We start from the raw sequence: 14,397 nt of genomic DNA on the forward strand, positions 1-14,397 counted from the left end.
AACTGGAAAATGGAGCAGCCCAAACGTCATTGCAATAAAGTTGTCATAGTGCGAGGAGGTTCCAGGTGCCATCTTTCCTGAAGTGGTTACACCATTAATGAACACTTTAACCCCAAAGATTTCAATTTGGCACCCCATTGCTCTGCCCCTGCCCCTGAACTTCCACTCAATGCCTGAAGACTTGAATAAGACGTCACTGACAGGCTAAGAGCATCAGATAATCTTTCCACCTATCAGTAGTTCAGCATTGAGAAAATAGAGTGAAAAGGTGCATATATTTTTTCACTCTCTTTTCTCAATAGGGAGCTACTGATACCAAATATGTTAAAAAGTCTATTTAGTAAAGAAACGTGTTTCACTGTTCGATTCGGCTTCCTCAGTCTTCTGATTCTGACTTCGTGGGTCTCCGTTTTTAAATGCTTCCTCCCTCTGTTCACCATCAGCTGTCGCTCGTTTAATTTTCTCTTTGCGCTGTATTTGCGGTCCACGCCTCGATTTCAGTATGGGTACGTGGACCTCATGACGTCATTGCGTCAGCGTAAGAGTTCATTGGACTTGATGTTTACGGAAGGACGTATTATAACGCTCCTCCCTCCTTTTTGCGGTCTGCGTTCTATTATGCGTACCGAATTTGAGTCTCCGGCATCTATACAGATGGGTGTGTAGTCCCAAACTACACTAAGCTGATTTACTGAGCCAGGATACAGGCTCTACACTTGTGAGTATATCTCCACTTATAATATAATTGCAACCTATGTCTAGTGGACCTTCACTATATATTGTTTCCATTGAGAGGTAACGTTAGACCTATACCAGCACTGGAATAAAAAGAGGGGGAGGTCGCCCAACAACGGACTTAAAAGCAGTCCACACCAGAGCTAGGTTATATTAGCTCTGGAATATGTGAGTTTTTCCAATTTTTCTTCCCTGTGCCCACATAAAAATAACAATATTACACTATATGCAATTTTATGTTTTAAAGGTACAGAGGATACCAATACAAAAATCAAAAAAATCCCAGCTAAGTGCTATAATATTACACTTTGGTGCACAATATAACACTGAGTTAATATATAAGCGCTCCACTGTTTTAACCCCTTAAGGACACATGACGTGTGTGACACGTCATGATTCCCTTTTATTCCAGAAGTTTGGTCCTTAAGGGGTTAAACTTTGTATTTCACGGATTTGTGTGTTTGGGGAGAATTACACATTCAGTGTGGTAGCAGCTTGATTTGTAATAGCAATTTGATACACTGTATCTATACAAAACGTTTTCATTGCACAGATTTGTTTTTATGTTGCAATTTGCATTTGACTAATTTATTGCACTGACGCATATTATATACAGTTTTTTTAGAGGACAGAAAGGGCTTTAGTTTGATGTAACATATATATATATATATATATATATATATATATATATATATATATATATATATATAAATGCTTATTTATTATAAAAAAAATACAGAAAAATGCAAACAAAAATGAAAAATTTAGATTTTATTTACAGTTTTTGCAATAATAATGTGTGTTTTATTTTTGTGTTCAGTTACATCTGCTGAGTAAAAAGACATCCCCAAATGAATGTCTTTGGCACTATTTTGTGAAGCTACAGTGCCATATAGGAGACCAAGCCATATCAGTTTTTACCGAACTTTGAATTTTGACGCTGGGCCTATGTGCAATTTCCAAGCATCTTTGAAGGTTTTAAATTCAAACTACCCCACAAAGGCCTACCATTTCTTAAAGTAGACACCCCAGGGTATTTCAAAAGGCATATTTTGAACCTTAGCGTGGGATCATTTTTCCGCTAGCTTGTACCAAGTGTAGTAGTTATAAGCGTTTTTTCTGCCTTTTTGACACACAAAGTGAGTTTGCACAGTATATTTTGCAAACCTTATGTGTACTACCACTGTATAATACTTCATATGTTGCTCAGCTATGTGGTCTGAGTACAGCAATACCCCCGTATGTACCTTTGCCAGGTATATGTGGATGTTGAAGGGGCACATTTGAGACGCAGCCATTCAGTTTTTTTGTAACTTAGAAGTTTTATGCTGTGTCCATGTTCCAATTTGGAGTAGTTTAGATGGTTGGTTATTTAAACTTCCCCACAAACACATACTATTTATTAAATAATACACCCTGGGGTAATTCAAAAGGCATATTTTGAACCTTGGCGTGGGATCATTTTTTCTCTAGTTTGTTCCAGGTGTAGTGGTAATGAGCGTTTTTAAATGTATTTTTTTACTTTTTAAAAACTTTTTTACTTTTTAAAACTATTTTTTAAACTTTTGTTTTGCTTATTAATTTTTTTAAAGTTTCTTAAAGTTTCTTAAAACTTTTTCTTACAGATTTAAAATTTTTCTAAGCTTTTTTTTTACCGTTAACCCCTAACTAGCAGTAAGCAGCACCAACAGTAAATTCCCCATTTTCCCATAACTCCCACCCACCCCAGCTAGCAAAATATTTAATTATACAATATTTAAATTAGTTAATTAAATAAATTGAACCCCTGAGGGTTAAAAAGTAAATAAAAGTTAATCGTCAGGGGTTAAAAAATATTAGATCACAGTATAATACTGTGATCTGTATTTTGATCACTGTAGGCAGTGATCAACTGGCAGGGAAGGGTTTTTAAAACTTATTTTAAAACTTTTTTTACGTTAACCCCTAGTTAGCCTAACACTAAATCCCCAATTCCCCACTAACTTCCACCCTCCCCAGATAGCTAAATTTATAATTTTAAAATATTTAAATTAATTAATAAAATAAATGTAACCCCTGAGGGTTAATTCTTTTTTTTTTTTTTAACCCTCAGGGGTTAAATTTATTTTATTAATTAATTTAAATATTTTAAAATTATAAATTTAGCTTTAAAAAAAAAAGTCAGATCATAGTAAAATGCAATACCTGCCAATTGATCACTGTAGTCAGTGATCAATTGGCAGGTGTGGCGAAACCAACCTCGCCACTGTGAACTGGAGAAGCCTGGTTGCTGGCCTCCTGCCCTGTGACTATGGCCCTGCAGGTTAAACCTTTTATTTTCCCTGCAGAAAGGCATATTCGTGCGTTTCTGCCAGGGTGTTCGGTAGATTTGATCTACCGAACAAACTGACGATTGTGCGACCACCTGGGAGCTGGAGTGTGCCTTCAATTTACCTCCCTGAAGCTGCGGTTAACCGCAGCTTAATTGACGAATCCAGGGTGGTCTTTGTTCGGTTGCCGACCACGAGGCGAAAGACCAGCGGTGTTCGGCGAGGATTCTATGGAACTAAAAACGGACACTTATTTGCACGAACACCGCTGAGCCGTCTGTCGCCTGGTTCCTATTCGTACAAGTTTAACCGGACACCGGCATTCGGTATTTTGTATATGAGAATATGGGTTAACCCAGATAGCCATGCCATGGAGCCTATTCATGGGATTAAAGACTTTGGCTCCATGGCAATTAAACTGTATTTGTGTGGTCTGAGTGCCATTCACCTAATAATGTGCACTCAGACCTGAGCTATCTGGGGATGTGTGACATGTCTGTGTTTTATGTATAAAAGGTAACTTTGTGTATTTTAAGGTGTTTCACTGTATTTTGTGTCCCATGTGTGTAATGGAGTTTTGCCTCGGTCCTGGGAGATAATTGAATTACTTCCCAATTATCTCCAGGATAGAGGGAGGAGATCAAGATGCATTGTGGGAATGTTTTACTGCTGTGTGTCTGTAATTGGTTTATGTCTGTCCTTTTTTACAGTCTTCCATTTGGTCCCCTAGGGGAGTGTCCACCAGGTGGGAGACTTGCATAAATACTGGGCAGGTAGCCCTGAGTAAATGAGTTCCTGCTTAACCCTGAAGCTGAAGTGTTGTCTCATTCTTGGGGGGGAATTTGACTGTATGCCGACTGCCAGAAGTGTAAGCTGTTCGTATTGCTTTTCCTGTTCGGCTGCTTCCAGGGTTCGTGTGCCTGCTGTTCGAGAGTTGGTGAATACGTGCAGTTTCCAGTTCGGGAGGTTGGTGATTGTAGTAGCTGCTGGTCTATGGGAAAGGGGATTATCGCCTAAACTGGGTTTTATCCCCTTGTGTGCTAAACGGTCCGCAACAGCAGGGAAGGGGTTAATTTTTTATTAAACTGGGTAAAGGGGGTGGGATTTTAATGTAACTTTATTTATTTTTTACAGGGGGCAGGATCAGCACTGATCCGTCTCCCTGCACTTCACAGTGAACCCGGAAGTGCAGGGAGGCGGAAGGTGAGTATACTGAGCACATGTGCTCACTCTGACATGCTGTCAGAGCGGGCACATGTGCTGGGACAGCGCGAGTAGGTGCTCCCGGTCTGCCTCCAATACAGAGGCAGACCGGAGCACCATTAACCCCGCGATCGCCACAATTGCGGTGATCTGGGGTTAATTTTAACGGGTGACGGACGAGGTCCGTCACTCGTCGTTAAGGCAATCCCCTGAGTGACGTACCTCGTCCGTCACTCGTCGTTAAGAGGTTAAAAGGACAGTCTAACACAATGTTTTAATTTCTGTAAATGTGATATATAACTATTCTATTTATTAAAATGATATCCATGGGGGGTGGGGGCCTGACCTTCATGGTGGAGAGATGTGCTCCTAAATTAACAAAAACTGCAGTGTTTGGAAGGATAAGCGTGACATTTTCAAATCCTGCCCTAACTGTGACCCACTGTAGGGATTAAAAGCTGGATAAACTCACCTGCTGCACAGCCTCGATCATGCGGCCTGGTGCATACCAGATGGGGAAAGCGGCCAATCTTCTGTGCCTGGGGTGCCCGGCTACATTCAGCACGAAGCAGAAGTCCTGTTGCCCCCCACCCCTTGGACGGGTGGGAGTCATCCCGGTCCACCCTCTGGAGGCTACCCTAACTTACCAGGAGCTCGAAGCTACACCACGACGGCTACAGCAAACCTCACCAACTTAACCAATATGGCAGAGTTCCTGACGCTCCAGAGGGGAAACTCGACATCATGTCCAGGCTGGATAGGATCTTCAATGACTTCTGGCGCACGTTAGAGGTAAAATTGTACCGACCTGTTCGGAGCCAACCCAGCAACCATTCACCGCAGGTGCCGACCCGAAACCGACAACAGATGCCACAGCTTTGGCAGCACGTCTAACATGACTGCCAATTTGATGTTACTTTGCATGCACGACATAAATAAATAATTTTTAAAAATAATAATATCCATTAGTGCTACAGTACGGCAGTATGGCCATGTACGTTAGGTGTTATCATGTTGATCCCTCTATAAAGTGCAAAATATTTTATTGAATTAAAGGGAAACTATTGCACTGGCAGTACTGACCATACTTACCTGCTGTGTTTGGAGGCCATGCAGTTGATCGTATTTAATAAAACCAGTCAGTTCTTGAATTTCATGTGCTGGAATCAGGAAGAATGGGCAAATGAAAAGATCTGAGTGACTTTGACAAGGGCCAAATGGTGATGGCTAGATGACTAGGTCAGAGCATTATCAAAACTGCAAGTCTAATGGAACAGTGGAAGAAGGTTGTGGTCTGATGAATAACTTTTCTCTTAGATAAGGTAGATGGGTGCGTGTGCATAGTTTACCTTGGGAAGAGATGGCAGCCGGCTGCACTATGGGAAGTAGGCAGGCCAGCAGAGGCAGTATTTTATGCTCTGGGAAATATTCTGCTGGGGAACCTTGGGTCCTGACATTCGTGTGGATATTACTTTGACACGTACCACCTACCTGTTGATTGTTATAGGCCATGTACACCTCTTCATGGCAATTGTGTACGTTGATGGCAGTGGTCTCTTTCAGCAGTATAATGTACCCTGCCACACTGCAAAAATTGTTCAGGAATGGTTTAAGGAAACATGACAAAGAGTTGAAGGTGTTGCATTGACCTCCAAAATCCCCAGATGTTAATACGATTGAACATCTAAAGGATGTGCTGGAAAAACAAATGCAAACCATGGAGACCCCACTTTGTAACTTTAGGACTTAAAGGATCTGGTGCTAATGTCATGGTACCAGACACATTTAGATCAGTGGCGTCTCTAGGATTCATTTTTAGGGGGTGCACAGGGTGGGCCAGGGACAAAAGTAGGGGGGCACATTCAACCCCGCCCTCGCCGCAGTCTGACCCCGCCCCTGCCGCATGTTAAGCCCCGCCCCTGACAAAATGTGTTGTTTTTTTTTTTTTATAATCCCTGGATTATAATTTTATAATTATAATCCCTGGTGGAGGATTCATTATTTTCCACCAGGGATTATTAAAAAAACAAACACATTTCCTTTGATACAGTGCCATAGTTGCCAACATTTGAAAAAAATGTCCAAGGACATTTTGCAGCACAGCTATCAATTACTGTCTGTGTATAATATCCTTGGACAGTCAGTGCTCTCTGTATAATACAGGGTTGTGTGTATAATAAATTGGGACAGTCAGTGCTCCCTGTATAGTGCTGCTTTCTGTATAATACAGGGTTGTGTGTATAATAAATTGGGACAGTCAGTGCTCCCTGTATAGTGCTGCTCTCTGTATAATACATGGCTGTGTGTATAATATCCCAGGACAGTCAGTGCTCCCTGTATAATGCTGCTCTCTGTATAATACAGGTCTGTTTGTGTATAATATCCCAAGACAGAGAGCAGCACTATACAGGAACACTGACTATCCCAGGATATTATACACACACATATCTGTATTATATAGAGAACAGCACTATAGTATTATACAGATAGCTGAGCATATACCCCATGTCCCAATCTCTAGACTACTAGTACCTGTCAACAGCAGCTCCCAGACGTGTGTAACAGGGCTAAAGTGTGCGGCAGCTCTCACAGATGATTCAGCTGTAAAGCGCACTCGCTGGCAGAGCCAAACTGAGAATCCAAAGCAGCCCTGGAAAAAAATGTAAGCCATTTCTACAAGTCAATATGTATATATTGTACAGTAAGCACACAAGCTCACTGACATGCGCAAATAGGCTTACTGACAGACAAGACTCTCTGACTCACAAACAAGCTTACTACAGACAAACTCACTTGTATAAACACAAGACTCACTACAAAGAAGTTCAGGGACACACACAAGCTCACTAAAGACATGCTCACTGACACACACAAGCAGTACCATCTTAACAGCGCTAAGGGCCCCCGGGCAAAGCAGTGCACTGGGGCCCTTCCTACACAACAACTAACAGGAATAAAAATTGTAATTATTGATAGACTGCTGAGTACATACACACATTACACTGAATACGTACAGACACACACACAGATTTCTGAATGCACACAGACTACTGAATGCACACAGGTGTTGCTGAATGCACACAGGCTGATTTATATACGTACACACAGACTGCTGAGTCCATATATACACACACACACACACACACAGACATACAGACTGCTGAGTCCATACACACACACAGACTGCTGAGTCCATATACACACACAGACTGCTGAGTCCACACACACAGACTGCTGAGTCCATACACACAGACACACACACACACACAGACTGCTGAGTCCATACACACACACATGCTGCTGAATCCATACACACACACACACACACACAGACATACAGACTGCTGAGTCCATACACACACACAGACTGCTGAGTCCATACACACATGGAGACTGCTGAATCCATACACACAAACACACACACACATACTGCTGATTCCATACACACACACACACACACACACAGAGACTGCTGAGTCCATACACACACACATAGACTGCTGAGTCCACATACACACTGCTGAGTCCATACACACACACCTACACAGACTGCTGAGTCCATACACGCACATACTGCTGGGTCCATACACGCACACACACAGAGACGGCTGAGTCATTACACAGACTGCAGAGCAGGGCTGCCATCATAAATTTTAGGGCCCCTGACACAGCTCAAGATCTGGGCCCCCGGGGCCAGCCCCGAGTCCGTCCACAAGAATAAAGTATATGTGTGTGTGTGTGTGTGTGTATAGTGGATGTAGAATGTGTGTCATGGATGCAGTGTGTATAGTGGATGTAGAATGTGTATAGTGGATGCGGTATGTGTGTCATGGATGCAGTGTGTATAGTGGATGCAGTATGTGTGTCATGGATGCAGTGTGTATAGTGGATGCAGATTGTACGTTTTGTGTAATGTATGTAATGTTTGTATGCATGCATTAGATGCAGAGTATGTGTGTAGTGAATGTAGGTGTGTGTATAGTGAATGCAGAGTGTGTGTTTTTGTAGTAAATGTAGTGTGTATAGTGAATGTAGTGTGTGTGTAGTGGATGTGGTGTGTTTGTAGTGAGTGCAAAGTGTGTTTAGTGAATGTAGTGTGTTTGTAGTGAGTGCAAAGTGTGTTTAGTGAATGTAGTGTGTGTGTGTAGTGCCGTGCGTGTTTAGTAAATGTAGTGTGTAGTGAGTGAAACGTGTGTATAGTGAATGTAGTGTGTGTGTGTGTAGTGCAAAGTGTGTTTAGTGAATGTAGTGTGTGTGTTTGGTGAATGTAGTGTTTGTAGTGAGTGCAGAGAGTGTATAGTGAATGTAGTGTATGTGTAGTGCAGAGTGTGTTTAGTGAATGTAGTGTGTGTGTGTGTGTAGTACAAAATGTGTAAAGTGAATGTAGTGTGTGTGTGTGTGTGTAGAGCAAAATGTGTATAGTGAATGTAGTGTATGTAGTGCAGAGTGTGTTTAGTGAATGTAGTGTATGTGTAGTGCAGAGTGTGTTTAGTGAATGTAGTGCAGAGTGTGTTTAGTGAATGTAGTGTGTGTGTGTGTGTAGTGCAGAGTGTGTTTAGTGAATGTAGTGTGTGTGTGTGTGTGTGTAGTGCAGAGTGTGCTTGTAAGGATTCGGTGTGTGTGTGTGTAAAATAGGGGGATGGGGAGTATTATTTTCTTTATTTATTTGTGTATATTTCAATTTTATTCTCCTCTCCCTGGTTCTTACCGTGCCAGGGAGGGGGGGGGGGAGATCTAATTTCCTGTTGATCCAGTGGCATGGTGGAGGGAGCCAGCCGCGATACATTGAAGAGGGGGCCCAGCAGCACACATTGTCTTCCTTTCCAGCTCCTCTCTGACTAACTCTCACAAGACAGGCCTGTGTGCTGTGCGGAGCGTTGCCATAGTAACCCGTGGCAACGCTCTGGCGGCCGCAGGGTGCAGGAAAGTTAGACAGAGAGCAGCTGGAAAGGAGGACAGAGTGTGCTGCTGGGCCCCCTCTTCATTGTGCAGGTAGCAGGGGGCCCCCTGTGCACATATACATAGCAAAAATTTATATATATATATATATATATATATATATATCGCTACCTGGATGAGCCCACTGCAGAATTCTTATTTGTAAAGAATCCTAAACACCCGGTTATGTATACCTTACCAAAAATACACAAGGATGCGGAACATCCACCTGGCCGACCCATTGTATCGGCGAAAGAAGGGTTATTAGAGCCTATTGCTCAATTCCTTGATTTCCATATCAATAGCAGTGTCAGAAAACTATCTACGTGCCTACTCGACACTCAACATTTCATCAAACAGATAGAGAACATAAATCTTATGAATAAAGAAATCATCCTAGCCACTATGGACGTCAAAAGTCTCTACACTATAATACCCAAAAAAGAGGGTATTGAAGCCATTACTGAAATTCTACATCAAGATGAGACGTACCAAGGTCCTTCGATTCCATATTTAATGGAATGGTTAGATATTGCTCTAACCTGTAATTATTTCAAATTCGAGGATCAATTCTATTTACAGACCTGGGGGCGGCCATGGCACCGGCATATGCCAACGGATTTATGTACTGGTTCGAGAATACACACATTCTACCTCACTACCAACACCAGATAATTAAATATCTGAGATATGTGGACGACATCTTTATGATTTGGGAAGGAACCATAACCACACTCGAAGAGATGGTGGAAAATATCAATATCCTACCAATTCCGGTAACTCTTACACTGAGCTGGCACAGAACCAAGATTGAATTCCTGGATGTTTCCATCTTCAAGGAAGAAAATCGTCTGGGCTTTACTCTATACAGGAAGACGACAGATCGTAACACACTATTATCGGCCACCAGCTTTCATCCTCAACATATTAAGGATTCACTGCCCATATCACAGTTTTTACGAGTGCTAAGGTTCAATAGCAACTCAGTCAAATGCGAAGAACAACTACAAGAAGTCCGGGACCGCTTTCTAGCAAGGGGATTCCATCCCAGGACACTGGATGATGCAAAACATAAAGCTTGGAATAAATTCAAACAAATCAAGGTAGCGAAGTCCAACACAAAAGAAAAGCTTTTTCTCCCTCTGACATACAATACGGCAACCCCGTCTCTCAAAAAATCCATATACAAAAACTGGAACATATTTCAATTGGACCAAAGTCTCCCGAGTAAATTCAAACAAAGTCCAATGATCAGCTACAGACGGGGTCGTAATTTAAGGGACCTGTTGGTTCGTAATGACCCTCGGCACTGCTATGCCAAGCCACCACTTATTCAAAAAAAAAGGCTGTTTTAAATGTAGTGGCTGCGTCACCTGTAGCCACATGCTAACAGGATCAACATTTGCCCACCCGCATAGTGGTAAAAGAATGGCTATTAAACACTATATCACATGTCAGGGGTCAAGTCCTGGGTAAAAAAGTGCAGGAACTCACCCAAGATCCACTCCCCGCCCCCTCACCCCCCCCCCCACCCGAAAAAAAATGATACGCTTGTATGCCGGGGCTGAGTAAGGGCACGGGGCTGAGGAGGGGGACAGGAGCTGAGGAAGAGGGACAGGAGCTTGGGGGGGGGGGGGGGGCGGCATGGGCTGAGGAAGGGGACATGGGCTGAGGTAAGGGATAGGGGCTGAGGTAAGGGACAGGAACTGAGGAAAGGGACAGGAACTGAGGGGCTGAGGAAAGGGACAGGAACTGAGGGGCTGACAAAGGGGGCAGGGGCTGAGGAGGGGGGCAGGGGCTGAGGAGGGGGGCAGGGGCTGAGGAAGAGGGGCAGGGGCTGAGGAAGAGGGGCAGGGGCTGAGGAAGAGGGGCAGGGGCTGAGGAAGAGGGGCAGGGGCTGAGGAAGAGGGGCAGGGACTGAGGAAGAGGGGCAGGGACTGAGGAAGAGGGGCAGGGACTGAGGAAGAGGGGCAGGGACTGAGGAAGAGGGGCAGGGACTGAGGAAGAGGGGCAGGGACTGAGGAAGAGGGGCAGGGACTGAGGAAGAGGGGCAGGGACTGAGGAAGAGGGGCAGGGACTGAGGAAGAGGGGCAGGGACTGAGGAAGAGGGGCAGGGACTGAGGAGGGGGACAGGGGCTGATGCTTGTATGCAGGGGCTGAGTAAGAGCACTGGGCTGAGTAAGGTGGACAGGGGCTGAGTAAGGTGGACAGGGGCTGAGTAAGGTGGACAGGGGCTGAGTAAGGTGACAGTGCTGTGGAAAAGGGACAGGAGCTTAGGAGGAGGGGGGGCATGGGTTGAGGAAGGGACCATGGGCTGAGTAAGGTGGCAGGGCTGAGGAAGAGGGACAGGAGCTTAGGAGGAGGGGGGGGGGCATGGGCTGAGGAAGGGGCCATGGGCTGAGGAAGAGGCCATGGGCTGAGGAAAGGGACAGGGGCTGAGGAGGGGGGCAGGGACTGAGGAGGAGGACAGGGACTGAGGAGGGAGACAGGGACTGAGTAATTGGACAGGGCTTGAGGAGGGGGACAGGGCCTTAAATAGGGGGACAGGGACTGAGGAGGGAGACAGGGACTGAGTAAGGGGACATGGCTTGAGGAGGGGGACATGGCTTGAGGAGGGGGACAGGGACTGGGGAAAGGGACAGGGACTAAGGAGGGAGACAGGGACTGAGGAGGGGGGCAGGGACTGAGGAAGGGGAACAGGGCCTTAAATAGGGGGACAGGGACTCAGGAAAGGGACAGGGCCTGAGGATGGGGGCAAGGACTGAGGAGGGGGACAGGGACTGAGTAAGGGAACAGGGCTTGAGGAGGGGGACAGGGACTGGGGAGGGTGACAGGGACTGAGGAGGGTGACAGGGACTGAGGAGGGTGACAGGGACTGAGGAGGGGGACAGGGCCTGAGGAAGGGGGACAGGGCCTGAGTAAGGGAACAGGGACTGAGGAGGGGGACAGGGACTGAGGAGGGTGACAGGGACTGAGGAGGGTGACAGGGACTGAGGAGGGGGACAGGGACTGAGGAGGGGGACAGGGACTGAGGAGGGGGACAGGGACTGAGGAAGGGGGACAGGGACTGAGGAAGGGGGACAGGGCCTGAGGAAGGGAGGCAGGGCCTGAGGAAGGGAGGCAGGGCCTGAGGAAGGGAGGCAGGAACTGAGGAGAGGGGCAGGAACTGAGGAAGGGGAACAGGGCCTTAAATAGGGGGACAGGGACTCAGAAAAGGGACAGGCCTGAGGATGGGGGCAGGGACTGAGGAGGGGGACAGGGACTGAGTAAGGGGATAGGGCTTGAGGAGGGGGGCAGGGACTGGGGAAAGGGAATAAGGAGGGAGACAGGGACTGAGGAGGGGGACAGGGACTGAGGAGGGGGACAGGGACTGAGCAGGGGGACAGGGACTGAGCAGGGGGACAGGGACTGAGCAGGGGGACAGGGACTGAGGAGGGGGCAGGGACTGAGGAGGGGGGCAGGGACTGAGGAGGGGGGACAGGGACTGAGGAGGGGGGACAGGGCCTTAAATAGGGGGACAGGGACTGAGGAGGGGGGCAGGGCCTTAAATAGGGGGACAGGGACTGAGATGGGGGGACAGGGCCTTAAATAGGGGGACAGGGACTGAGGAAAGGGACAGGCCTGAGGAGGGGGACAGGGACTGAGTAAGGGGGACAGGGACTGGGGAAAGGGACAAAGGAGGGGGGCAGGAACTGAGGAGGGGGGACAGGGCCTTAAATAAGGGGACAGGGACTGAGGAGGGGGGAAAGGGCCTTAAATAGGGGGACAGGGACTGAGGAGGGGGGACAGGGCCTTAAATAGGGGGACAGGGACTGAGGAGGGGGGACAGGGCCTTAAATAGGGGGACAGGGACTGAGGAGGGGGACAGGGCCTTAAATAGGGGGACAGGGACTCAGGAAAGGGACAGGCCTGAGGAGCGGGACAGGGACTGAGTAAGGGGATAGGGCTTGAGGAGGGGGACAGGGACTGAGGAAGGGGGACAGGGACTGAGGAAGGGGGACAGGGACTGAGGAAGGGGGACAGGGACTGAGGAAGGGGGACAGGGACTGAGGAAGGGGGACAGGGCCTGAGGAAGGGAGGCAGGAACTGAGGAGAGGGGCAGGAACTGAGGAAGGGGAACAGGGCCTTAAATAGGGAGACAGGGACTCAGGAAAGGGACAGGCCTGAGGATGGGGGCAGGGACTGAGGAGGGGGACAGGGACTGAGTAAGGGGATAGGGCTTGAGGAGGGGGGCAGGGACTGGGGAAAGGGAATAAGGAGGGAGACAGGGACTGAGGAGGGGGACAGGGCCTTAAATAGGGGGACAGGGACTGAGGAGGGGGACAGGGACTGAGGAGGGGGGCAGGGACTGAGGAGGGGGCAGGGACTGAGGAGGGGGGCAGGGACTGAGGAGGGGGGCAGGGACTGAGGAGGGGGGACAGGGCCTTAAATAGGGGGACAGGGACTGAGGAGGGGGGGCAGGGCCTTAAATAGGGGGACAGGGACTGAGGAGGGGGGACAGGGCCTTAAATAGGGGGACAGGGACTGAGGAAAGGGACAGGCCTGAGGAGGGGGACAGGGACTGAGTAAAGGGATAGGGCTTGAGGAGGGGGACAGGGACTGGGGAAAGGGACTAAGGAGGGGGGCAGGAACTGAGGAGGGGGGACAGGGCCTTAAATAAGGGGACAGGGACTGAGAAGGGGGGACAGGGACTGAGGAGGGGGGCAGGAACTGAGGAGGGGGGACAGGGCCTTAAATAGGGGGACAGGGACTTAAATAGGGGGACAGGGACTGAGGAGGGGGGACAGGGCCTTAAATAGGGGGGCAGGAACTGAGGAGGGGGGACAGGGCCTTAAATAGGGGGACAGGGACTTAAATAGGGGGACAGGGACTGAGGAGGGGGGACAGGGCCTTAAATAGGGGGGCAGGAACTGAGGAGGGGGGACAGGGCCTTAAATAGGGGGACAGGGACTGAGGAAACAAACTAAACAAAAAAACAAACTAAAGTGCCTTCCCCCCTCCCTGAGGCTTACCTTGGGCCAGGAGGGCTGGGACAGGATGTGGAGCCTGCAGCCTGCAGTCAGTGGAGTAGGCCTCTCCTGATGATGTCAGTAGGAGGGGGCGTGACTTCCTCTGCTCCCCAGCGGTACTGTGAGAAGAGCAGAGAAAGTCACGCCCCCCTCCTACTGACATCATCAGGAGAGGCTGGACGACTCCACTGACTGCAGGGGGA

General features: G+C 47.5%; 1 protein-coding gene across 2 annotated transcripts in view; it reads left to right on the top strand.

Moving 5' to 3' along the window:
• Positions 1-14,397, top strand: part of LOC134608650 (cytidine monophosphate-N-acetylneuraminic acid hydroxylase-like) — a 273,312-nt gene that overhangs the window by 255,196 nt on the left and 3,719 nt on the right. The gene's annotated exons all lie outside the window — the stretch shown is intronic.

The sequence above is a fragment of the Pelobates fuscus genome, chromosome 4, assembly GCF_036172605.1.
Source record: "Pelobates fuscus isolate aPelFus1 chromosome 4, aPelFus1.pri, whole genome shotgun sequence".
NCBI classification, from domain to species: domain Eukaryota; kingdom Metazoa; phylum Chordata; class Amphibia; order Anura; family Pelobatidae; genus Pelobates; species Pelobates fuscus.